Source organism: Cornus florida, unplaced genomic scaffold, assembly GCF_030987335.1.
Source record: "Cornus florida cultivar Cherokee Brave unplaced genomic scaffold, ASM3098733v1 CherokeeBrave_3.0.0_Hap2_Chr11, whole genome shotgun sequence".
In the NCBI taxonomy this organism is placed as follows: Eukaryota; Viridiplantae; Streptophyta; class Magnoliopsida; order Cornales; family Cornaceae; genus Cornus; species Cornus florida.
In genome coordinates this window covers 27,523,351-27,550,067 of record NW_026775581.1, presented here as the reverse complement: position 1 = coordinate 27,550,067, position 26,717 = coordinate 27,523,351, and the positions used below count along the sequence as shown (strand labels likewise).

At 34.0% G+C, this 26,717-nt stretch overlaps 1 pseudogene; it reads right to left on the bottom strand.

Annotated features, from left to right (window-relative positions):
• Positions 1-3,336: 3,336 nt before the first annotated feature.
• LOC132280913 (probable aspartic proteinase GIP2) lies at positions 3,337-4,666 on the bottom strand (annotated as a pseudogene).
• Between the last annotated feature and the right edge of the window lie 22,051 nt (positions 4,667-26,717).

Sequence of the window (26,717 nt, the reverse complement as noted above, 5' to 3'; positions counted from 1 at the left end):
ACAAAAAGAAAAAGAAAACTTAAAAGGGAAAGAAAAAATTGTACAATTTTTTCTTTTTAAAACAAAATTCCACCCAACTTCAGAATTTTTTTTTAATTTCTAAATATTTTTTCTTGTTTCAAATTTAGAAAATTTATTAACATATATATCAACTATATATAATGGTTTCTTGCCAATGCCTCCAGAAAGGTTAAAACAAAAAAGAAAAGAAAAAAATAAATTGTAAAAGGAAAAAAAAAATGTACCATTTTTGTTTAAAAATAAAATAAAATACACGTAACAAAAAGAAACACACAAAAAAAAAAAAAATTACCATTTTTGTTTTTAAAACATATGTCTACCTGTACTGACCCGGTCATTTTCCTTCATTTCCTTTTTCTCAGATTTTATGGATAAATTTTTTTCGTCGAATTTTCTTTTACGAATTCGGTTTCTCGTCGCTTAGTGTCATCTCGAGTGCTTGTGAATGGTTTCCGAGACTCTTTCCTTTGGATTGACAACTTCCTTAAAGGACCAAGTCATTTCCACATTTTCGTTTTTTCGACATTATTCACATTTCGCCCTTTTCCCCGTTTGTCACTTTGTTGGCATAACCTCACTTTTTGTGTTTGGAGTTGAATTTTAACTTCATGAGTTTTCATTCCAGCAGGTTTCCTTAAAAGGCGTAGCTTTACTTTTGGAGAAAAGTTCGCCGGTTGTTTCTTTTTCCCGTGGGGGCGTGGACAAAAAGATTCTTCAAAAATATTTTTGTTTCTTGGGGTGTTTTTCATAAATATTTTTTCAAGATATTTTGATTTGGGAGTTTTTAAGAAAATATCTTTTAAAAGATATTTTTATTTGGGTCACTTGCGCAGCTATCCTTTTGTGCAGGGGCCTTTGTGCAATTAATGAAAGTTAATTGCAAAGTGTCTCCTTGGGGCTTGAATCCTTGTACGGAATTCATTTTCACATTTCGTCAAGTCGTATACTCTTAGAATTGTTTTGCGGTCGATCTCCCTAGTTTTTTTATCCCGGTTGCCGCTGAACTTATTCGAAGTATATCTCTCTGCTCGAGACTCAGTTTTCGATGTCGTTTCTTCTGTTGTTCATTTTTTCTCATTTTGGTTCTTTTTCGTTCACGGTATTTTGCCGTTTGAGTGTGTCTGTTCAAATTTCACTTTTTCGGGGCCGGGCGGGACCTATTTGGGGCACTTTTTGAGTTTTTATATAAATAGTGGGTGAATGGGATATTTTAGATCATCTTCTCCCTCTCTTGGCCGGCATCCAAGGGGTTGCCACATTTCTTTTCTATTTTTGGTCTCTTTTCCTTGGAATTTTTCGGTGATGTCTTAAGCTGTAATATCGACCTTAGCGAGGCCTTCGATTCCAACCTATTGGAATCTCGTTTTGGCCATTTTTTGAGTTCGGGTTTGAAGCCAAGTTTGAATTTTGGTGTGACCTCCCTAGGGTTTAATGTTCACCTTGTTATCCCCGACAAAACCCCAAAGTTTCCTAGGATTTGGAGCGGTTCCGTTTCGGTGGGATTTGAGATTTCATCTCAAAGTGAGGTAGAGGTTGCTGTATGTTTATTTTCTTAGTGTTTTAGTATTTTTGAAGCTTAATATATATTGTTTACATGCTTGTTTAATCATAGTCTTATGTATATATATAAATCCTTTGAAATGATTTAGGGTTTAATGGTTAATAACAAGTTTGGTGTATATATATATATATATATATATATATATATATATATATATATAGCTTGCCAAATTGTAGTCTATATATATTGTTTAGCTAAATTCATGATTTAGAGGCATACTTAGCTTATATGTATATATAGTGTGTGGGGATATCATGTATTTAGTAGCATAAAAAATTATTGTATATAGGCATTGTATAGCTTATTAGATAATTCAAAGCCTTGAGAGCATGTATATTTTGCCGTAGGTAAATTGTTTCATTTACCAAATTATTTGATTTTAGAGACTTTCATGTTAAGATAATAATCTCTTGAAATGTAGTACATTTAATTATCTTGTGAGCATGTTACTAACTTCTTGTAGAATTAGTACTTGTGACCTCTTAAAATGATAATTGAACTTAGCATAATATAAAATATTATTATCTTGCAAAGCTTGTTTAAATACACCTTGCGTAGGTTAATAAGTTATTCCTATAATTTTCTTAAATAAATTTTCATCTTAATCAAATACAAAAATCAATTTTCTTTTCATTTTTCATTTATTTATTTATTTATTTTTACTATTTCTATCTAACCAAACGGAACCTTACACTTTTAAGTCTAAATAGCATGATCCTGAAAAAAAATTTAATGAATGTATTTATTTATTTATTTATTTTTGTATATTGACCCATAACATAGACATTATTTAAATCATGAGTATAATTAAAAAACAAAATTTTAAGAATTTACCTCTGGATTCACTATCGACGGTGCCATGCCTCTGTAAACTAATGAATGTATTTAGTTGATTGAATTTTTTTATTCTTTCAATGGAACGGATCAATTGTGGGTTCCAATCAATATATTAAAAAAGATAAAAACTCCTTCAACTATACAGGTTGACTTTGATAAATAGATGTAAGTAGTGTTCTTCATGATTTAATGCAATTAGTCAACAAATTGACCTTGCTACTAAACTCCCTTTAACATTTATTTTAAGGGCTTATAGAAAGTAAAATAGTTAAACAAATCTGAAAGATTACTCAGTCAAATTAACTCGAAACTAAACCAATATTTACAACCACTTCATCCCATACTTATTGTGCGTGTATGCGGTCGTTCGAACTTTGGAAATAATACTAGTAACTATAATAAGATTAACTACTAATATAGGATTGATTATTGGTAAAACGAGGGTTAGTGACCGACCATAAAGTCATGCAAGGACACTCATAGATAATCTGAATTGTGTTAGTTTACTACTGTATGCCACATAATTATTAATTAATAATTATGCCGCGTTACACTACCGACTCATCCCAAACTCAGCACATTACTAACACTACTACACCCCTGCTAAAAATAAAATAATAGTAGTACAAGTTAAAAACAACAACATATAAATCATAATTAATGTAATTATTACAAATCTTAGAGGAGGTTGTTATGAGTTACCTTTAAAATTTGATTATAAAAATTGTTGACAAACAAAAATAATGTAGAATGTAACACACAACCATATGCATGTACGTAGTAATATATAATTTCACAAAATATTAGAAAATCAAAGGCACAACGTTTCATTACGAAACCAAATGGCACAACGTTTTATTACAGTATGCAGTATATAATAAAACATTGGTTACACCATCACAACAAATCATAACCATCTAAAGATGGGATGTAAAGTTGAAGTTGGCACATGTTGTTTGTCGGAACAGTAATGAAGAACTGAACCCTAGTCTATTTGCCTTAAGATCAAACTGTAGAAGATTGTCCTCAATCTGATGCCCTCCGAGCACCATCAAAGAGCCGGTCTCTGTACCGGCATCCACAAACCCTAGACACAAGACTTCGTTGCTGACCCGCACCATCGAGTTTGCTCCAAAGATCCTCCAGTACACATTCTTGTTCTGCAACACGAGGTCAATGTGTGGCACAGCCGGGCCAGCACGCGTGCTGGAAATGCTGTTGGAGCTAAAACATGCCCCGAAAGGAGCCACGGACGCAACCCTAGTGGCGCTTGGGAACTCCTTGATGAAAACCTCAATAAAAGAATTGTATATCGAAGTGTGCATGAGTGTGTAAGGATGGACAGTGCTGATCAGAGTTTGGATCTCATTGTAACCTGATATTAATCCAGGGTGTATAGGGACAACGTTTTGGTTGATTAGGATAGATTTTACTCCAATGACGTAAGGCGCAGAGGTGGGGATAAGTGGAGTGTAGATAAGGGACTTTGAGACATCAACATTAGGAAGGAGCACATAAGGTCCATCACCAAACAATATAACACCCTTAGAATTTGTTGATGAACTCAAGCCGTGGCTAGTTGGTAAGGAAGACCAACTTGACTCATTCCAAGGCTAGCCATACCCCTGACATTACTAGCAAGACCTTCTAAGAGAAATGTGGAGCTACAGAGAAAGTTTGATAGTGAGACAACCCGACCGTCGGTGGATTGGATGGACACCACATCTGCTCCTAGTTGACCGCTTCCTCCGGTGCGGGTGATGGTGTTGTCTGCTGCGATGCCACGTGTTGTTATTGCACCCTGGCTTGAATGGACAATTTGGACAAACAGTATCCCAAGCAACTTTGCATTGAGCTGAATTGCAACGGGCTGGACGGTAGGTGGAGGAAACAAAACTTTTTTCACAGTCTGCCCATGACAAATGGCCGCTGAGGTCGACGGTTAAGCTCAAGGGCACCTGAGGAGTTCTTTGGTTGATGTGGGTAAGGTGTTGTTGGGTTGAAGCATCTTTGGAGAAGCCCTTTTGGTCTAAAAGAGGTTGTGGCGACCGACGACAACGTGGACGCTGCAATGAATAGAGAGCATAACAGAATGAAATGAAAGGAAGAACTCTTATATATATATATAGAACTATTCCCATGGACAGGTTTAATTATTTTTTTGGGTAATGTTGTGTATATGTATATATATATATACCCACACACAGTTGATGCCCATTGCCCATGTTGAAATAGTTTCAAGCCCATGACCGTTTTACCAGTCCCATGATGGAGAGGGGAATGGATAAGATAGAAGAGTTAAAAATATGGACTTTACCAACGGGTCAGTGGCCTAACGGTATCAGTCTCTTACTTCTCAAACGGAGGTACAAGGTTTGAGTTTTAAAAAGAAACATGTGTGAACATGTGTGTGTGTGAGAGTACGAATTAAAAAAATATATATAAACTTTGGTAAGCAGGTCGATGGATATTGGATAATTTAAAAAGCTCTTTGCGACTTGCGAGCAACGGTCTAATATTTGAAAACCGAATGGGTCTATGGTAATTGGGTAACAGACTAAGCCCCTTTGTTTTAGGTTTTTTTGCTAACCCAATGGGACTGCTATCAACCTGCTTTTCCTATGGGCCAGTTACACATGTTTACAGTTCAGCCTTTATAACCTGATTTTCCTATGGGCCATCAACCCCAGCCCAATCCATAACCAACTTCCAACCACCTCTCAATTTCAAACTGCTGTATCAAAATTATAAAGTGACCTCTCATAATAATTATTCTAAACAAATAGAATTACAATTATTACGTATTTATTTATTACATAATAACAAATTTAATAACCATGTCAAATTTGATCAATTTAGGGGTGGACAGCTTCAGATTGGGGTAAATCGGGGTTCAGTTGCTCTTACTTGGCCCAATTCACATTAAACTCAGGTTAAAAAATTTCAATTCTACAACCCAAATCGATTTGGTTTTCAATTTACCCACCCGAGTTGCAATTTATATGAAGTGTGGAGGTGATATTAAGGATTAAAGTTCATATTAAAAAGAATAATTAGAAAGATGCTTTACAAATAAAAGTTTTCATTACAGAATTCTCACCAAAAACTATGTGAATGTGGCAAATACTCAAAATTAAATTGGATTTGATGGTTCTTTGTTTAAACTAGAGGGAATCAAGTTTGTTTGTGTAATTTTTAATATATATTGATTCCGTTATCGCTCACCTCAAACTCGAGCTTCAATAAACTAAGTCATTGATTTTACAATTTCAAAACCCTAGGGACCTATACTACGGATCGAAGCCCTAATTTTATGTACAAATCTCTAATTATGTTCTTTAATCTTGTAAATTGTATGTTATTTATTTCCCTCTCTTTTCTATTACCGAAATCCTAAATTGAAATACATAACAGATTATAGATTAGTGAACAATTACCTAAGTCCTAAACACAAAACCCAGCACTTCAGAAAGACGATAAGGTTTTGGATTATTTTTAGAGCTCTCTCTCCCACGCTAATTGTGGAGACCTAGTTTCCTGTTTGTGAGGAAAGAGGAAGCAATCAATCTTTTGTTTCTTATTTTATTTTATTTTATTTTTCCTCTAACTTTCTATTTTCTAAAGTGTGATGTGGCCAGCCACATCAATTTCAAGGACTTTTTGTGTTTTATATTTTGCGTTCCCTATCACTGTTCTTTTTTAAATTGCATAGAAATTTATTTATTAATGTTTAAGACCACATATATTTTAATTTTATGGTCATTTATTTCCCGGTTTTATAATTATTTCTTGGGCTTCTAAATTCAATTTACTCGTCCTATTATGCTGAGATTTAACAATATTTATTGGGCCTATGATGCTGGTTAATGAGGCTAATAGCCTTTGACTGTGGATACCCATGGGCTATATAAAGGTGGGCTAGTCTAAATATTTACGGCATGTTTGGCAGAACTTCCCAAAGCCTAAGAAAGTCAGTTTGAGAAGTGAATCTTTCTTAACGATAAATTTGTTATTACTTGCCCATAAACTTTTTCATAGATTGCCCTATATTCGTTTCACCATCTTTACCGTGACCTTCCACCACCTCCACCATTGTCACCGCCATCGTGACCTTTCGTCACCACCATTACCACCACCATTGCCACTGCCACCATCACCTTCCACTACTGCCGCCACCTTCCACCATCACAATCACCGTGACCTTCCACCACCTCCACCATTGCCACCGTCACCTTCCACCATTGTCTTCTATCACCACCTTCCACTACCGCCTTCCGTCACCACCATCGTCACCATGACCTTTCACCACCACCACCATTGCCACCGCCACCTTCCATCATTGCCACCGCCACCATCACCCTTCACAGCCAACATGACCTTTCACAACCACCAAATACCATTACCACCACCACCCTTTACTACAACCGCCACCATCACCCTCTACTACAACCGCCACTAACCACCACCACCTTCCACCACTACAACCTTCTACCGCCACTGTGACCTTCTACCACCACCACCTTTTCTATCACCACCTTCCACTACTACAACCTTCTACCGCCACTATGACCTTCTACCACCACCACCTTTTCCATCACCACCTTCCACCATTTCCACTCCCGCTGCCGCCACCCTCAACTGCGACCTTCCACCATTGCTGACATTGTCACATTCCACTACCACCACCCTCAACTGCGACCTTCCACCATTGCTGACATTAAAAGTTGGGTGGACGTATGTTTTAAGGGCAAATTTCTCAAAACCCCTAACAATAGAGTAATGTTCTCATTTTACTCCAATTCTGGCAATTGACCGTTAAGGGCATGTAAAATGACTAAATTATTCTTACTTGATTCCCTTTTATTTAAAAAATCATATTTTTGAAATTACAATATTATCCTTTAATGCCAAATTAGACATTAAAACGACGTTGTTTTGCTTACTCCCGCCATAGTAGCTGACGGGATCAACGGATGACATGAAGACCCAACTATTCCGATGAGTTTCAGAAAGAAGCAAGGAAAAACATACTTGTAGACCATGGCAGCTGCTACCCCAATTCTCTGATAACCTTTCAAGACCACTTTATAGAAGCCATTACCAAAACAGCAAAACCCAAATAAAGCGAAACACCCAGGCAGATGAGAAGCTTCTAATTGGCTTCGCCCTCATCACCGTCATCGTCATCCTCATCTTGCTTATCATCATCGTCATCGGATCCATCACTTCCCTTTTCCTGCCAGAGCATGTAATTCACAAATTAAAAACAAAAAGATTACGCCTATTATATCGGCAGAAGAAGTTAGGCGAGTTGAAACATTATAATCAAATCTACATATTAGTGTGGACATACAGAGCAATAGGATGACAATCCAGAAAGATATTCCTCACATAATGCTTTTTTATCCATTCTATACTAAAAAATCAATTGTATTTCCTAAACGGCAAGAACAAGCAAACATTGCTTTAAGTGATGAGTCTGAAAGAGAAAATTCTAAAAAAATAACTAGAAAATTTTATAATAAATGTGTATAATATATATGAGTGACCTTACATACAAACTCTTTCCACATCTTTGTAGACCTGCATATATAATCATGCAAACAAGATAAATATATACCCATCTAATTAATTAATTAACACCAACAAAGTAATTAAGAACACACACATATATATAATTATATATATATATACCCATCTAATTAATTAATTAACACCAACAAAGTAATTAAGAACACACACATATACATAATTATATATATATATATATATATATATATACAAGAAGTAGGTACCAGCATTCTTTGGGATAGTCCTCCAGTTTGCTTGGCCAAATTTGCAAATATAAGCAATGAGCTTCTGATCCTCTTCTGGGGTCCAAGGTCCCTTCTTCACTCCATTTTTGTCACAACAAGCTGGTGTTCTTCCCATGGTGATCGAGACCACCTTTGATTTCCAAGAAGTAAGTAGGTATATGAGTAGATTGTTGAGACAATCACAGTAGAGAGAGATTTGAATAAATTGAGTTTATCGTTTTTTCGGCGCCGGTTGGGGCCGAGATCAGGGTTAAGGGCTTGAAGAAGGCGACGACGTGCTTTGTTTGCTTGTCTTTGATTAGAGTAATTGGTTGGGATCCTCATCGTTGTTTCATCTGTCCGCCCGCGAGACTTCCCGATTAACAGAGGACGGCAGAATGTCCTGGTTTAAGCTCCTTCCTTTGATTTGCAGCACTCCACGACTATGAAGAAGGCTTCAATCTCACGAACTCAGCTTTGGTCAATGTAGAACCGTGCAAGTCTTGGAACTCTGTTGTGTCGCCTTCACCTTCACCGTCATTTCAGTTTTAGGAGCTCGCTGTTGGGTTTTTGCAATGATGGGCCGAGGTAGCGTGGACATGCACGTTGTCGGACTAAAGTGGGTTTCGCAGAAAAGAAATGCACCGGACTGAAATGGGTTTCGTGGACATCCTTAACCCATGACCGAACCCATAACCAGCTACCTCATCCTAGACTAATGGAGGAGAGAAGATGAACTAAAACGTGACGCTGTGGTTGTGTTTTTACTATTACAAGCTTGGGGTATTTTCGGTATAATACATTTAAATACACATCGCTTGTTTGGCACATGTGACAGCGGGGGTATTTTCGTAACAAAAGTCAATTTGTCAAAACATTTGTTAACCACGCGCTGGGTTAACGGGGCCAATTGCCAGAGTTGGGGTAAAATGATAACATTACTTGGGGGATTTTAAAACTGATTGGGGTTTTATGATCATTTTTTAATAGTTTTAGGGGTTTTGAGAAATTTGCCCTTGTTTTTTTAAAAACAAAAATGATACCTTTTTTTTTTTTGGTAAGTTTTTTTTTCCTTTTACATTTTTTTTTTTTTTTTTGTTTTAACCTTACTAGAGGCATTGTAAACCATTATATATAGTTGATATATATGTTAATAAAATTTCTAAATTTAAAATAAGAAAAAAATTTGAAAATAGAGAAAATGTCTGAAGTTTGGAGGGCGTGTATTTTAAAAAAAAGAAATGGTACAATTTTTCCTTTCCCTTTTTTTTTTTTTTTTTTTTCTTCTCTGTTTGGAATAATGTGAATTAGGCTCTAGAATTTTTTGGGAGGAAATTTTTGGGAAGGAGCGGGTTTGTTTTTAAATAGTAGGAATATTATAATTTTTTTTCCTTTTTTATACTGAAGAATATGAAAAATAAAAGTATAATTAATTTGACTTAAAAATACTTTTAATATAAAAATTAAGGTTTAAATATATACATATATAAAAAGAGGTTAGAATTGAACAATCAAATAGTGTAATTAATCGGATTAAAAAACATGTTCTTTTGGTCTTCCTCTCAACTTTTTTCATAAAATATTAGGTCATATATAATATATACATTTATATATCATACTATTAATGAGGCATGAATTATTATGCTTTAATGAATTTTTTTTATGTGAGGAAAAAAAATAAAAAATATTAAGAAATTTATTACAATTTTAGAATTAGTGGGAATATTATATATAATTTTTCCTTTTAAGTTTTTTTCCTTTTTTACACGAAAGAATATGAAGAATCAAAAATATAATTAATTTGATTTAAAAATACTTTTAATATCCTTTTAATATAAAAATTATGATTTAAATAAATAAATATATAAAAAGTGGTTGAAGAATCTGAACAATCAAATAGTGTAATTAATCGGATTAAAAAACATGTTCTTTTGGTTTTTCTCAACTTTTTTCATAAAATATTAGGTCATGTATAATATATACATTTATATATCCTTATCTATTTCTCAATAGGACTCAAGTGTAGCGTATTTATATATAATAAAAATAAAAGTAAAGAAAATTCTAACTTTATAAGGAGGACTCAAGTGTAGTGTATTTATATATAATAAAATAAAAGTAAAGAAAATTCTAACTTTATACGGAGATGGAGAGGATTGTCATAAAGAAAGAAACAAATTTTTATACTAGCACAACCCTGAAGAAATCCAATATTACCAACTCAACCATAACTTTAAACTAATTATAATAGATCGAAAATACTTTGAACTCCGGTAATTTGTTCACAATCCATCCTCATCACAAAAGAATCAGCAATTGCGTCATGCAAAAGCTTTGCATTGTGGAGTCACCCCAATTTTTGTTTGCCATTTATATTGTTGTAAATAAGGATCTCCACTTACTCGCATCTACAAAATCAATTAAAAAACCTCTTATTCCAAAGCATGTAAATTCCAAATTAACAAAATTTGTACAAAAATTCAGTATATGTACATGTATATACCTACCCCTGTGATCTTTACTTCATAAAAATTTTTGCATGCCTACATAGATATTTATATTATAGAAGAAAAATAAAAGAAATTGGTGAAAGTAAGCTTACCGTTTTCTTACCAGAACAAAGTTGACAATAATATCTTCATAGAATATCTTGTGTGGTATTTGTGCGCCCTATATACACACACATACACAAAGATAACATAGGCATGCATACATGGATATCCACATAATATAGAAGAAAAATAAAAGAAATTGGTGGAAGTAAGCTTACGGTTTCATTGTCAGAACAAAGTTGTTCTCACACCCAGGACATTCTTAAGCAGTATCGTCTTATTTTCAAAAGTAAGAATAGAAAAAAAATAATGATTCTGTAAGTGAGAAATTCAAACAGAAAATGAGAGCAAAGATATTATTGCGCATGTATGTGTAACACAATTTATTAAAATTAAATAGAAAGATGGAAAGTCAAGAGTTGTAACTCTTGAAATAAATATAAGATATTTTTTTATTTGAAATAAATAAAAATGTATAAATGTTATATATATATATATATATATAGAGAGAGAGAGAGAGAGAGAGAGAGATATATATATATATATATATATATATATATATATATTGGCAATTTATAAAAATTAAATAGAGAGATGGAAAGTCAAGCAACTCTTGAAATAAATACAAGATTTTTTTTTATATCAAAAAAATGTAAAGAGATTCACAAAATGGCTTACACTTTTAGGATAAAAATTAAGATAAAGGTAATTTAACTTAAAATGTATAGACTCTTGATTTTAATAAATATAAATAATTTAAAATCAATAAAAATGTAGAGAAATAATCAAAGGTGTACCAAACAAACAATGTGTGTTGAGAAAAGGAAAAGACTTACGATTTAGGAAAAAATCAATAAAGGTAATTTAGCAAAAATGTAAAAATGTTAAGAAATTCAACAAATGGCTTACACTTTTATAATAAAATTAAGATAAGATATATATTAAGAAGAAATTTAACAAAGGTAATTTAACTTTTAAATGTATTAACTCTTGATTTTAATAAATATAAAATAATTTAAAAATAATAAAAATGTATAGAAATAATCAAAGGTGTACCAAACAAACAATGGAAAAGACTTGTGATTTAGGAAAAAATGAATAAAGGTAATTTAGCTTTCAAAGCTATTACTTTTTTTTTTTGTTTTAATTCATATAAAATATCTTATAATTAATGAAAATGTATCTAAATAATTGTAGAAAAAATATACTTACACTTCTATATAAGTAGTAATAATGCTGGATGGGGCAACTCAAATGACATAACTCTTGAATGATTAAAAGATTTAATGTAAAGTATTTAATAAAAATTATTTTGTATTTTTAAAAAATCTACCTTACACTTTTATAATATAGAAAAAAAAAATGCGTACACTTCTATATAAGTAGTATTAATGCTGGATGGGGCAAATGACATAACTCTTGAATGATTAAAAGACTTAATGTAAAGTATTTAATAAAAATTATTTTGTATTTTTTAAAAATCTACCTTACACTTTTATAATAGTGTGTGTATATATATATAGATATAGATTTTAATGAAATTAAAGATTGAAAATTCCATGGGTTATACACGTTTTGTAGTCCACTTTTAATGACATTTTTTTAGGTTGAAAATCCTAAAGTTTATCAACCATTTAAAAAATGAAATGAAATGAAATTCAAGTAATTAATGTCCACTAATACTTTTTAATTAAATTGGATTTAATGTAAAGTGAAAAAAAAAAAAAAAGAGTTGAGAAATACATTGGTTGGAGATTTCAAGTATCAAAATAAAAATAATATAATTTTAATAAAATTTAAAACATAATAATGAATTTTTTGTTACGAATATATATTTTTTTTTTTCCCATTAATGTACTCTCATATATACATTTATATATTCTTATCTATACTATTAATAATACATATATGTGTGCCTGTGCGTTTGTTTTATTTTATTTTTTCTTGTTTTTTATTTATAATAATAAATTATGTATGAATTCTGAATCACACTTAGAATAATATTTTTTATGCCATTAAAATGCTATTAAAGTGGTTTAAATGTATATACACTAAAAAAAAAATTCAAAATTGTTAAGAAATTGCCATTAAAGTGCTATTAAAGTGGTTTAAATGTATATACACTAAAAAAATAAATCAAAATTGTTAAGAAATTCTCTACACTTTTAGAATATATATATATATAATGTACATGTTTTTCATTAAAATAGTATGTAGATAGAGATAGATGTAGATAGTTAATGAGACATTTTATGAAATAGTAGGTAGATAGTTAATGAGACATTTTATGAAAATAAAAAATATAAAAAATGTTAAGAAATTCCTTACATTTTTAGAATAGCATATAGATATAGATAAAAACCACTTAACATTATACTATGTAGTATAAGTGAAAAGGGATCGTCCCAAGGGATTTGCAAGATATTACGAAATCGAATTCGGTTAGTAGGTTAAATGATCAAAGGGATGTTTGGTTGGTTGAATTAAGCTAATGATTCAATTAAAACCAAGCTAAAGATTAAGGTATAGAGAATGAGAGAGAAGTCTTAGGGTATAGAGCTCACCACTATGCTTCACTTCATTAAACATTTAGCATTTGTTAATTTAGGAGGATTCCATGTTGTAAAACAAGTGTGTGAGCCATTAATTGAAATATTAAGCATGGATGGCAAATTAAGCAAAATTGTCTAATCAATTAGTGAGTAGCATAACCTATCAAATTAAGCCATTAACCATTCATAAACCCACAATTAATACAAACACAAAAATCTAGAGAAATGTACTACTTGTACTCATAAACATGGATCATCAAATAATAAGAATGGATTGTCTACCTATCTAGGAATTTAAAACTACATTACATTTATACTAATGGCAAGGAAATTAAACTAATTAAACCAAGGAGATAGCACAATCCATCAAGAAATAAGCATAATCCATCAAATAAATCACAAGAGTAATCAATTAAGCACCATGCCTTGACCATCACTAGATTTATAATTCCAACACACATAGACATGCATTAAATTCATAAAATCTAATGTAAGCACATGACCATTTATTCTAACATACATAGACATATAAATAGAAATAAAAGATTAATTAGAAGAATTAATCCATACAAATCATGTAAGAACTCAAGATCTATATATAATCATAGTCAAAACATTATTTACAATATAAATTCTCAAAAACTACAAAATACTAAGTTTATGAAGCAAGCCTAAGGGCTAGAAATAGCCCCAAGAGAAGGATTTAGCCACTCATGGTTGTTGTTATCCTACCCTCAAGGGCTTTCTTCAATGTAGGCACCATCTTTTTCCTCTTGCTTTGGTCTCCAAAATCCCTAATCTAGAGAGAGAAAATATCTAAAACTATCTCTAAAGCTTCAACAAAAGTTGTGTAAAAATTGTAACAAAACTTAGAACTCTATACAATTGGTTCAATTACATTTAAATAGAAGCCTTTTTTAGTAGGCAAGAAGTCAGAAAATAGGCCTTTGATTGGTGCAAACTCACATTTACAAAAGTTGGTGGAGTTCGGGTGCATTCGGGAATTAAACAGCTCACTGCCAGTAAGGGCTTCGATCGATCGAAGCTGGCTTTAATGGATCGAAGCTTACTTTGATTGATCAAAGATGATGTGGCAAAGATATTTTTGACAACTGGCGACTTTATCCACTGAGTTGGCACCGCCTTCTTTAAGATCGATTGTAGATCTCTTCGATCGATCGGGAAATCCTTCGATCGATCGAAGACTGTCCAGTGCAGATTCTTTTGACTTTTTCTAAATTTTCTTCTTCACTCCAAAAAGGAGTTAAAAGGCTCTTTTTAGCCTATTTGAACTTATTAACCTGAAATAGACAAAAACACAAATTAGAACTAAAATGAGAAAGTAAAATAGATGAATGGACTAAAATACCCTACCTTAGGTGCTAAAATGCATCACATTTGTGCACTTATTACACTCCCAAACTTAGATATTGCTAATACCTAACAATGAATTACAAAGAAAAGAAAGAAAAAAAATATCTATACAACTATAAACTAGAAAGCAATAAAAGGATAACGCCACTTTCGTAGGAAATACGATTGCATTTAGCATATATAACAAGCCTTTTGAACTCCTAGGTTAACCTTAGTGGACGAGTGAAGTCTCGTGAGGGTTTCCAGAAATGATACCCACAAACATTAAGCTATTTCTCACTAAAAAGGCACCAACATACAAAACAAGCATTGGGAGAAAACTACCTCAAATATGCAATTTTTCAACCACCTCTAAGCAACTCTCCATAATTTCAACAACAAGCAAGCAAGTATGGTCCTCCACACATCAAGAGAATGATTATGCTAATCAAAACAACTCTAGAATCCTTTTTAAGTGAACCGGCATCAAATATGTTGCTATCTTAGCCAACTAATGAAATGGTCACAACCGGCCTCAAGTTAGCACACAAATCTAGTATCAATCATCAAGACAAAGAGTGAATCTTTTATTAAAATTTTATTTAACTAGGTGAACTTATTCTTTTTACTCGATATATATATATTTTTTCCATTGGGATCAAAGATGGAAGTATAGTGCAATGTAGTGATCTTTTAAGCTTTTTCGAAGATTCACGAGGTAAGCGTTAGGTCAATGACTCCCAAACCGGACGACTTTAGGGCATTAGGTGTAGAGACATCCCTAAGGACTTACAAACTCAAATCAACTAGGCTACAAATCAAAATAATCTCCATTTAATAATTTTCTACTCCTCACCTTTGGTAAGAAGTTCTCACAAATTTTATTTTATTTTAACCTAGAGTTTGGACCTCCACCTTTCGACGCGTGAAATTCAATTCTTGATGATGCTAGAATAAAAGCTTTCAAATCACTACTAGCTCAATTGGAATATAACCAAATCAATAATCAATAAAGCATGTACCCTATAAATTAATGCTAGTGTGCACCTGTGCTAGTGTAGAATTCTAGAGTGAATCTCAAAACAATCACAATCACAAGATGATGTGGACCACAAATGCAAGCAAGATATCAATCTTTCGAAAAATTTACTCCTAACATCCACAAAGCAAACAAGGAGTATTAAACTCTCAAGTCAAACAATTTTTAAATTCTAAGTATCATGGTTCTCAAAAGATTAAAATTATAGTTACGTTCTTAAATCATACCACATGCATAGAAATTAAGTGCGACATGTCAAAATATGCTAACACACTTCCAAACTTAATCTGTGCATTGTCCTTAATGTACAAAAATGGCAATAGATAATGGAAAGAGTATACCAAATGGGTGTAGCAAATAGGACCCGGCAATGGAAGCTTAGTATTGGAAGGCGCACCCCCAAACTTAGATTTTAAAAACCTGTCTGAAAATGGTCATCTGAGCAAACACACATAAAAAATCTTCATGGGATACGAGGTTAAGATATGCATTGGAAGGCAATATAACACAACATGAATGAGAGGTAAAAGATCAAGCCCGAAAGGGCACAGTGTTAAATTTTTTTTTTATATTTTTCATTTTATGAAAACATGGAAAGACAAAATGTAAGAAATAAAATACAAAGATATATGAACAAAATATTGAAAAGTTTTTTTTTTTCTTTTTTCGATCAATCGAAAATCCTTCAATCGATCTAGATGATCCATGATCGATCGAAAACATGAACATTAATGCCTTGGGATCAAAACTTTTCGACGTGGTTGCCGATCGATTGAAGTGAATTTCGATCAATCGAGACCATTCTCGATTGATCAAAATTCCTTTCGATCGATCGAAGGATCTGAGAATTTTTTTTCTTTTCTAAGGCACAAAATGCCTGGAATATTTCAATGATACACCAAGGACCTTATCAAAATGCTACAAGAATGAAAACAAAAGAGAGAATAGAGGGCTAGAGTTTGGAAACTCTATTAGAACTAGGTTTAATGTCTCTAGACGACGTTCAAATGATCTCAATCATCAAGATATATGGGATCTACCAAGAGGGTAGCTTCCACATCTCTTTAAAAAACTTACCGTTCAATAGGGCTTCAATCTTTGACCATTAACTTTGAATGTGTTTCTATCTTTTAAGCTCTTGATCTGAACCGCCCCATGAGGCGCAGCAGAAATGATTTTATACGGGCCTTCCCATTTAGTATGCAACTTCACAGGAAAGAGTTTGAGCCTAGAATTGAAGGGCTATGTCTGTTGTCCGGGCTCAAATGATTTCTTCACAATGTGTTTATCATGGAAGACTTTGGTCCTTTCTTTATAAAGTTTGGCATTGTCATAGACATTATGTCTCAACTCCTCCAACTCATTCAATTGAAGTAAACGGTTTTCATCGGTTTTATCAAGGTCAAGGTTAAGCTTTTTAATTGCCCACATATCTTTATGTTCTAATTCAACCGGAAGATGGCAAGGATTCCCCTAAACAAGCCTATAAGGAGACATGCCAATGGGAGTTTTATATGCCGTCCAGTAAGCCCACAAAGCATAATTCAATTTTCTTGACCAATTATTCCGGGTTGTGTTTGCCATTTTTTCAAGAATTGGCTTTATTTTCGGATTTGAAACTTCAACTTGCCCACTTGTTTGAGGGTGATAGGCAGTGGCAACATTATTAGTGACAGAATACTTTAAGAATAGTTGCTTCAAAAATTGATTGCAAAAGTATTTTCCTCTATCACTAATCATTACCTTTAGCATACCAAAACGAGTAAAGGTGTTCGATTTGATGAATTAAACTACCATAGAGTGGTCATTTGTTTTGGTAGCACAAGCCTCCACCCACTTGGAGACATAATTGACGGCAATGAGGATGTATTGATAGCCATAGGACATTGGAAAGGGGCCCATGAAATCAATACCCCAAATATCAAAGATTTACACAACAAAAATATTAGTTAAGGGCATCATGTTTTTCTTTGATATTGATCCCATTTTTTGACACCGCTCACACACCTTGCAAAAGTTGTAGGCATCTCTATGGATGGTGGGCCAAAATAACCAACTTTGAAGAACTTTTAAGACGGTTTTCTTGGCACTAAAATGTCCATCACATGCAAGTGTATGGCAAAATACAAGAACACTAGGAACTTCGCCCTCTAGAACACATCTCTTCACTATATGGTCCAGGCAATATCTAAACAAAATAGAATCTTCCCAATAGTATTTCTGGATGTTAGCAAAGAAACGGTCCTTTTCTTACCTTAGCCAATTGGTTGGAAGCTTGCCAACTACAAATGTTGGCGAACCAAGGCAATTTTCCATTAGAAACTTGGAAGAGTTGCTCATCCGAAAATGAATCATGAATTGGAGGACTTAGAAAATATTCAACCATTAGTCTTGAAAGATGGCCGGCAATGACATTTTTAGAGCCTTTCTTGTCTTTGATTTCAAAATCAAACTCTTGGAGAAGTAAAATCCATCTTATTAGGCGAGGTTTGGTTTTTTTTTTAGTCAAGAGATGCCTAAGAGCGGCATGATAAAAAACACAATGATGTTCGACCCTAAGAGGTATGACCTAAATTTGTCAAGGGCATACACTACGGTAAGTAATTCTTTTTCGGTAGTGGAGTAATTTAATCGGGCTCCTGAGAAAGTCTTAACTTGCATAATATATGGCATATGGAAATTTTCCTACCCTTTGCCTTAAAATAGCCCCCATATCATAGTCGGAAGTATCACACATAATCTCAAACGGTAATGACCAGTTTAGAGTTTGCATAATGGGAACCGATGACAATAAACCACTGAGTTTATGAAAAGCGTCTAGGCATGCTTGATCAAAGACAAATGGTGTCACCTTGGTGAGAAGATTGCACAAAGGTCTAGCAATTTTGCTAAAGTCTTTGATGAAACGGGGATAAAAGCCAGCATGACCTAGAAAGAAGCGGATCTCTCTCAGCGTAGAAGGTGGAGACAATTTAGATATAAGCTCAACCTTCGCTTTATCAACTTTAATACCCCTTTTTGATATGACATGGCCTAAAACAATCCCCTCTTGAGCCATGAAATGGCTCTTTTCCCAACTAAGAACGAGATTTGTCTCACAACATCTTTTAAACACCAATGATAGGTTTTGAAGACATGAATCAAAAGAAGACCTGAAGACTGAGAAATCATTGATAAAAACTTCCAAATACTTTTCCATCATATCTGAAAAAATTGACATCATAAACCTTTGGAATGTGGTAGGGGCATTGCACAAACCAAATGACATCCGTCGATAAGTAAATATGCCAAAGGGACAAGTGAATGTGGTTTTCTCTTGGTCAAGCGGATCAAGGGCTACTTGATTGTAACCCGAATAGCCATCTAGAAAACAATAATATTGCTGCCCGGCTAACCTCTCTAGAATTTGGTTAATGAAGGGAAAAGGGAAATGATATTTTCTAGTAGCGACATTCAATTTATGTTAATCAATGCACACACGCCATAAAGTAATGGTGCGTTTAGAAATTAGATCACCCTTGGAATATTTTATCACCGTAATTCTCGACTTTTTAGGAACTACTTGGGTTGGACTCACCCATTTACTATTGGAGATTGGATAGATGATTCCCGCATCTAAAAGTTTCACAACTTCTTTTTTAACCACTTCTTTCATATTTGGATTTAATCTCCTTTGAGCATCTCTAAAGGGTTTCTCATTCTCTTCTATAAGAATGTGATGCATACATATGGAAGGGTCAATCCCCTTTAGATCATCCATACTCCACCCAATGGCTTCCTTATTTTCTTTAAGCACTTCTGAAAGATCATTCTCTTGGGCCTCTTCAAGACTTGAACAAATAATGATCGGTAGAGTCTCTTTTGGGCCTAAAAAGGCATACTTGAGATTAGAAGGGAGAGTTTTAAGATCAAGAGTGGGTGGGGAGATTAGAGATGGAACCGGTGGAGTGCTAGAGAGCGGAGGAAGAGATTTTTTTGGATTTTTCCAAGGTGGAAAGTCCAAACTAGCAACAGATTCCATCAAAGTACTTACTTCACTAATGGATCCCTCATTGTCGAACCCACAATTTCCATACATCTCTAAGAAACAAGATGCAAGAGGATCCTCGGAAAAGAGAGATGAAAGATTGCCTCAAGAGGGTTCTTTAGAAGCGTGGAAGGAATAGACTCCTCTATAACTTCATCCAAGACATTTACAAGACAACACTCGTCTTCATCGATAGGATGTCGACTTACGTTAAACACATTAAGCTTAACCATCATGTTACCAAAAGAAAGATCCATAACCCCGGATCTACAATTGATTGTCGCATTTGCGATGGCAAAGAATGGCCTTCCTAGGATTATTGGAATGTGGTTGGTGGGGTTGGAAACCGGTTCGGTATCTAGAACAATAAAGTCAACCGAAAAATAGAACTTGTTAACCTTAATGAGAATGTCCTCAACCATGCCCCTAGGCTTTTTGACGGATCTATTGGCTAATTGAAGCACCACCAAAGTTGGCTTCAAATCACTCAAACCTAGTTGGATATACATAGAGTAAGGAATCAAATTAACATTTACTCCTAAATCAAGAAGAGCTCTACGAACATCATGGTTTCTACTCACACATGAAATGGTCGGAGCACTGGGATCGTTGAACTTAGGAGGAGGGTTATGTTGAAGAATGGAGCTCACTTGCTTCGTGAGGAGTACTTTTTTAGGGCTTTGTCCCTTGTTCTTTCTCTTTTGTTTGCATAGGTCTTTCAAGAATTTTGCATATGGTGGGATTTGCCTAATAGCATCTAAGAGTGGAAGATTTATTTTGACTTGCTTAAAAACTTTCATCATATCATGAAATTTTCCCTCTTGTCTCCCAAAAGGTGAAGTTTCTCTATATGCATACGGGAATGGGGCTTTTGGCTTATAGGATTTTCCTACTTGAGGAGATGATGAAGAAGATGGAGAATTCTTAGTGGAACCACTTTCATCTAACGAAGTAAGAATAAGATTAGAAATGGGATGGGTGCTAACACTTAGTTGCACAAGTTCACTATCTTCACTTGGCCTTTGTACTTTATTATCAAATTTTCTACCACTTCTCAAGGTGGTGATAGCTTGCACTTGTTCATGTGAAGGGCATCCCGATGTAGGATTTGCTTCCACCATGTAATGGGCATTGGGGTTTCTCTCAGGTTGGCTAGGCAACTTACCAATTTCTCTTGCATTCTTGGAGTTAGCTATCATCCTGATTTGGGATTCAAGCTTCAATATAGATTATGAATGAGAATGCAATAATTTAGTGTTTACTTCTAAGCTACCCAAGGCCACCAAAACCTTATCCTCAAAGGTGGGATTACTAGGAAGTGCTTGAGATTGATGAGAGTAGACTTACGAATTGTAAACTTGAGGGTGAGAAAAATGGTTTATTCTTTGATAATGAAAAGAAAATGGAATGAATCTTTGAGAACTTTCATTTCTTTTATGAGGAGACATATACTTCCTTTGAAAATTTTGATTTTGATGCGGACTTGAAATCTCACTCCATACTGGAATATAAGCATTAGAATAAGGATAGGCAAATGTAGCATTAACTTGTTTATATTGTGTACTTTGAGCATGTCCATGGGGACAATGGGAAGTATTGTGAAGCACACTTGAACATGTCATACACGCATCAATTTGATGATGGAGAGAGTAAAATGATGGAATTGTCAATTTTTGACTCAATAAAAATTAATTAAGTCTTTGGGTAAGAGTTTTAACTTTGACAACAATTTCCGTTGGACTCTTAACTTAACCCAATTTTAAGTTGTTCCCTCTTACATTAGAATTAGGACTCACCCGAGAAGTTTAAGATTTATGTATTGAATTTTCACTCATTTTTTTTAAAAAGATGCCAAATGTCATCTTTATGTTTCCCAAAGTATGAACCTCCACATGAAGAATCCACTATGTCCTTGTAGGTATCGGATAAGCTCTCATAGAAATATTGAACTAGTTGCCATTTTGGAATGTCATGATGTAGACATTTCCTTAGCAAGTCGTTCAATATCTCCTAAGATTCATGTAAAAGTTCTCCCTTCTAGTGGGTAAATTCTCTAATGGCGGTTCTTATTGAATTGGTTAAGCTCACGGGGTAATATTTTTTTCAAAAATTCATTTTGTATTTGTGTCCAAGAAGTTATTGTATTTACCCCCAAATTATTAAACCAATATTTCACCTAATTTTTAAGAGTGAAAAGAAAAAGAATTAACCTAAGGACTTCTTCTGGGACATCCATGTATCTCATGGTGGAGCATACCTTAAGAAACTCATCCAAGTGTTTGTATGGTTGCTCATTATCTAACTCATAGAAAAGTGGACACAATTGAATTGTCTCGGGTTAGATTTCATAGTGATAGGCTTGAAAATTAGGAAGCATGATGCAGATCAGTGCATAGTACCCAATGGGATTGTAATGATCTCAAAGGACTATTAGGGGATTTGGAGCTTGAACTCCGGGAGGAATTTGATCAAAAGGGGGATGTTTCGTGAAATTTGGGTCTAAATAACCAAGATTGTTCTTAAAATTTTCTATTGGAGTGATAAAGATGAAGAGTGGGAAGAATCACACAAAATTTAGTCGACACACCAACAAGAACAACAAAAAACAAGAACTCCTCTTCCACAACAATCAATCAACAAACCTCCACATACATTGATCCCATACTCCCATGCTTTTCAATAATGCAAGAAATTAAGTTGCCTTCACACGAGCCGATGATCAACAAAGAAATAAAATGCCTCCACACTAGTCGATGATTTAAACTAAGCAAGAGGAGTTTAGAAATGCTCACAAAGGTCCTTAAGCAACTTCAATAATTTTTAAGCTTTTTGCTTTGCTTTTGCAATTTTTTATTTTATTTTTGTTTATTTATTTATTTATGTTTTGCTTGCTTGCTTCGAGGTTCCTTTGCTTTGCTTCTCTTTGTTCCAAGTACCTAGTCAATTAAGAGTAACAAAGTAAGAAAATAAAATAAAATAAAATAAAATAAAGCAAGGATTAAAAGAGTACTAATTCCTAGTACGGCGTTGCTAATCCCCGGCAACGGCGCCAAAAACGTGGTGTGTTCGTGGTCGATACATCAAAATGATGTAAAAAGTGTGAGTGTGAGAAGTGGCCACCACATTTAGAATTTATAAAAACCACTTAACACTATACTATGTAGTATGAGTGAAAAAGGGATCGTCCCAAGGGATTTGCAAGATACTATGGAATCGAATTCGGGTTAGTAGGTCGAATGATCAAAGAGAGGTTTGATTGGTTGAATTAAGATAATGATTCAATTAAAAACATTCAAATTAAAAACAAGCTAAGGATTAAGGTATAGAGAATGAGAGAGAAGTCTTGGGGCGTAAAGTTTACCACTAAGCTTCACTTCATTAAACATTTAGCATTTATTAATTTAGGGGGATTTCATGTTGTAAAACAAGTGTGTGAGCCATTAATTGAAATACTAAGCATGGATGACAAATTAAACATAAATTGTCTAATCAATTAGTAAGTAGCATAACCTATCAAATTAAGCCATAAACCATTCAATAAATCCACAATTAATACACACACAAAAATCTAGAGAAATGTACTGCTTGCACTCATAAGCATGGATCATCAAACAATAAGAATGGAGTGTCTACCTAACTAGGAATTTAAAACAACTACACTACAATTATACAAATGGTAAGGAAATTAAACTAATTAAACCAAGGAGAGAGCACGACCCATCAAGAAATAAGCATAATCCATCAAATAAACCACAAGAGTTATCAATTAAGTACCATGCCTTGACCATCACTAAATTTATAATTCCAAAACACATAGACATGCATTAAACTCATAAAATCTAGTGTAAGAACATGACCATTCATTCTAACATACATAGACATATGAATAGAAATAAAATATCAATTGGAAGAATTAAACCATATAAATCGTATATGTAACGACCCATTCTACCACATGGTATGATATTGTCTACTTTAGGCCTAAGCCTGCACAGTTTTGTTCTTGGACTTTACCTCAAAAGGCCTCATACCAATTAGAGTGACTCACTTACATATAAACACTTCACCCTTCCCTTTCCCAGGCGATGTGGGATTGTGCACCCGTAACTCGTCAGTGTGGTAGCCTGTTAGTGTCTCGCACCCGCCCACGGCACACCCACCCACATGGTCATCATAATCCACCCCCCTTGGAGGCTCGACGTCCCCGTCGGCACATTTTCGGCTGGGTCAAGTTCTGATACCATTTGTAACGACCTTCTCCACCACATGGTATGATATTATTCACTTTGTGCCTGAATTCGCACGGTTTTGCTCTTGGGCTTTATCCCAAAAGGCCTCATACCAATTAGAGTGACACACCTACATATAAGCACTTCACCCTTCCCTTTCCCAGGCGATGTGAGATTGTGCACCCGTAACTCTCCAGTATGGTAGCCTATTAGTGTCTCACATGTAATACCCCCACATTTCCACGTGTAGGCTGGCCAGGCCCACACCCGAAAATGCGAGAATATCAAAATAATATAGTACTTAAACGAACACAGAATACAAGAGGAATAAAAAAAAAATGATTAAAACGCTGAATAGAATTCTATTAATAGAATAAAATCTCTTTTACAAAAATATTTCCATGAGTTTCAAATTCTGAAAATATTATACAACTCGGGAATCCCATAAGTTAAGGACCCCTAAACCAAAATCTTATAAACCACCAGTTTATACAAAACATTTAACAATAATTAACTATACTAATTAAAGGTAAACAAGATGAGTAGATGAATGACAGTCTCCCAGCTGCGAATCCTCAACCTTGAGACTGGAACTTCTAATAACCTGAAAAATAAATCATGGGTTAGACCCACGAGCAAGTTCCCTCTACCAAGCCTCTGAAAACCAATAAATAAAGCATCTCTAACCAAAATCATCCTAATTAAAGTTTTAACCTTTAATATAAGTATATAAAAACTTTTATATAAAACGGTAATCCTATCAATTAATAGGTTCACTAATTTGATTAAACCATTCACCAACGATTAATTCTTAATCATCCCTAGACCAAAACCATCATTTATAAGTATTTAAATCACACAACTAGGCTTTGACAAATCATCCATGTCACCATCAGTAAAATTTTGTTAACATGTATAAAATAATATACTATCCTGAAAATATTAGACTATTCTAATTTAAGAATATCTAATTAATCATAATCCAACCTATACATGCAGTACCCATAGATGATATATTTTAATCATCTAACACATAGCAATAATTGAACCTTGGCAAATCAACCATGCCATTAAAAATATATTTATTTATATATTGACAATTCAACCATGCCTCCTTTAAGTATATTTATTTATACATTTGGCAATTTAACCATGCCTCTTTTAAATATATTTATTTATACATGTGGCAATTCAACCATGCCTCCTCTAAGTATATATACTTATACTAATAACCTAGCAACTCATCCATGCTTCCGATGTATATATTTTTATTCATACAAATACCTAGGCAATATAATTACGCCTATGACAACTCATCCATGTACAAATTGTAAGTTTAACAATAACTAATTTATACATAAATATCCCCTATTGATTATAAGCACATACCTAACTTAATAACCAGTCTATCCAAATATATCAAATAAGAAAGAATAATACTAATAATCTTAATTCACATACATATATATACACATATTTAATATAATATATATGTGTATAATCTTTCCCTAATAACCCTTGGTTATTTAATATATATATATATATACATCCTTCCTTCCTTACTAATCATAACTTAATAAAATCCCTTTTATACACACATATAGGTAAATATATATGTACTTATATATACATATATACACATCCTTCCATAACAATATAATAAATTATTATATTTACTCAAAAGAAATGCTACTAATCTTCGTAGTAACACTCTACGGTTTTCAGAATACCAAGAACACCTCCTCTAGTGGTTGTTTTCAACCCCAATAAGCTTAAAACATATTCTGAAAATTCACCGGACCCCACAGGAACTTTACGGAACCTCAAACTCCCTTGAACGCGCCTCCACGCGCCGTCACACGCTCCTCCAACTTATGCATGCGCCTCCACGCGCTTCTATTAGTTGGCAGGTGCATTCAGGAGCTTCCACGCGCCCTCACGCGCCTGATCCACTCTCGGCGCGTGTGTGGCTGCCTCTGATTGGTTGCCCTTTACGCTCTGGTGTACTCGCCCACACTAGATCAATCTTCTATTGGTCAAACCTCATCCACGACCTTAATGCATAAGCGCATCAAATCTCTATGCTCCGCAAAGCACTGGATCATCCTTCACTCATCCACTCCACCCAACGGTCCAGATCAGCGGGTGCACCATATTATCATGCGCCGCACCGCATCCAATTATCTGCCACTTCCTCAAATCATCTCAGCCCTTCATGGTCCGCGCGCACAGTAATACAATGAGCCGCGCCGCACCAGATTAAGACCCTATGTTAATGCGCCGATTTGAAGCCTCCAGTGTATACAATGTATATATATATATATATATAATACACATAAATAATTATATATATAATTTCCAAAATATCAGAAAAATATAAATAAAATCCAGAAAAATATAGAAAAATTTCCAGAAATCCTAGAAAAATTCCAGAAATTATAATTAACCCTCTTGGTTCACAAATCAAACCTATACTTAATTTTAAACAATATGCACACCTATATACATAATTAAAATCCAACGAATCCACAAATTAAATATAATAATTTATGTTTGTTTTTTTTTTTTCGATCTAACATGATTTAATTAATGACTTTAAACTAAATTCTAGCACCCAAGGTGATAAATTTATGGGTCCTAAGAGGAGAGTTAGAGAGAACTTGTCTGAAGATTTCGAAACGAAATCGAAGCTTTAACCTTTGATTGTCTCTTCCAATTTCGGTATCCGCTTTCTCAGATCCGGCCTACTCC